The following is a 2,126-nucleotide window of genomic DNA, read 5'->3' as shown; positions in this document are numbered from 1 at the left end:
GCCTTGATTAGTTTACTGGAGCACTATATAAGCTCAGACAGAAGGAACAAGCTTGCTACAGCCAAGAGGGACACTTTGAAGAACGCACAGGACCTGAGAGAGGAGCTGCAGCTTACAGAGACGTTTTGGAGATGGCCTTTGAAAGCAGACTTTTGCTTCTGAGAAGCTAAGAGAGGACAAATGCCCCAAGAGCAACTAAGAGTGACATTTTGAAGAGGAGCTGCAGCTTAGAGAGGAATGTCCCAAGAGAAAGCCCTTTTGAAACCAGAACTCTGGAGCAGATGCCAGCCATGTGCCTTCCTAGCTAACAGAGGTTTTCCGGATGCCACTGGCCATCCTCCAGTGAAGGTACCCAATTGTTGATGACTTACCTTGGACACTTTATGGCCTTAAGACTATAACTGTGCAACCAAATAAACCCCCTTTTATAAAAGCAAATCCATTTCTGGTGTTTTGCATTGTGGCAGCATTAGCAAACCAGAACGGGCCATGAGATCTCTCCGTATTATTTCTCACAACTACACATGAATCCACAATTGTCCCAAAATAAAAAGTTTAACTTAAGAAAAAGTGTCCTGATTTGGATGATGAATTATATGGGTCATCCTACATGTAGGACCCACCAGTCCTGGCCTCTGCTTATGTCTCCAGCTTCATGCCCTGAAACCCCCAACTTGCACTTCAGCCACACAGAGCTGCTCATGGTCCCCAAGCTGCCTGGCCATCTCTGCTGACTCTCACCTCCACAGCCGAGGCCTGCCCTGCTCCCGGAGGCCTCCTCTACCTCTACCCCCACCCGTGCTCCCCGGCATCCTTTGTGCACCTCTCACTGCAGAGCATAGTCTCACAATTTCCTGCTTGCCTGCATGTCCTCCCAGCCCACGAGTCCTCTCATCTGGGCTAGGAGCACTTTGAAGCAGAAACTGCAATGCCTTCACCTCAGTCCCTCAGTAGCTGCAGAAAAAATGCTTGTGGAGCTGAAATCAACCAGCACAGGGGGCAGGAGATTTTTTTAGGCAGTGGAGTGGGGAGTGAGGAGAAATAGCATCTATTTTTATTATGGCTAATTTTTTTCTTTTTTTTTTATTAGAGAATTTTTAGGTTTCTAGAAAAATCATGCAGAAAGCACAGAGTTCCCATACACCCCTCCCACACACAGTTTTCCTATTACCAACAGTGTGCGTTAGTGTGGTACCTTTGTTATAACATGAAAAAAATATTATTATAATTATACTATTAATTTATAGCCCATAGATTATATTGGGGTTCACTGTGATGTACAGTTCTATGCTTATTTTAAATTTTATTTGGTAAAAATATCTCTTTGTGATTTTCATTTTAATATCTCTTAAGACTAACAAAATTTACCACTTTCACATGTGCTTGATGGTCATTTTATATCTTTTTTGGTCCTTTGACCATTTTTTTCAATGGGGATGTTTATCTTTTTTCTTGTTGGGATGAAAGTGTTCTTTTTACATTCTGAAAACTATACCCTTAAAATAAATATGATTTGCAAGTATTTTCTCCCATTAGGTATATTGTCTTTATCCTTTCTTTTTTTTAAATGCAATTTTATTGAGATATATTCGCATACCATATAATACATCCAAAGTATATGATCAATGGCTCACAGAATCACCGTATAGTTGTGCATTCATCACCACAATCAATTTTAGAACACTTTCATTACTACAAAAAATAAAATCAAATAAGAAAGAACACCCAGAATATCTGATACCCATTATACCCTCCTATTATTTTTTTGTCTTTATTTTATTACTCATTTCTGCCCATACACTGGATAAAGGGAGTGTGCGCTGGTTTGAATGTATTATGACTCTCCAAACACCATTATCTTTGATGCAGTCTTGTGTGGGCAGGAAACATATTGGTGTTGATTGGGTTGGAGACTTTTGATTGGACGTTTCCATGGAGATGTGATCACTCAACTGTGGGCGATATCTTTCATTGGCTAATTTCCATGGAGATGTGGCCCCATGCATTCAGCATGGGCCTTGATTAGTTTACTAGAGCACTATATAAGCTCAGACAGAAGGAGCAAGCTTGCTACAGCCAAGAGGGACACTTTGAAGAATGCACAGGAACTGAGAGAGGAACTGCAG

This window comes from Choloepus didactylus, chromosome 1 (assembly GCF_015220235.1).
Source record: "Choloepus didactylus isolate mChoDid1 chromosome 1, mChoDid1.pri, whole genome shotgun sequence".
NCBI classification, from domain to species: Eukaryota; Metazoa; Chordata; class Mammalia; order Pilosa; family Megalonychidae; genus Choloepus; species Choloepus didactylus.
This window is presented reverse-complemented; position numbering follows the sequence as displayed.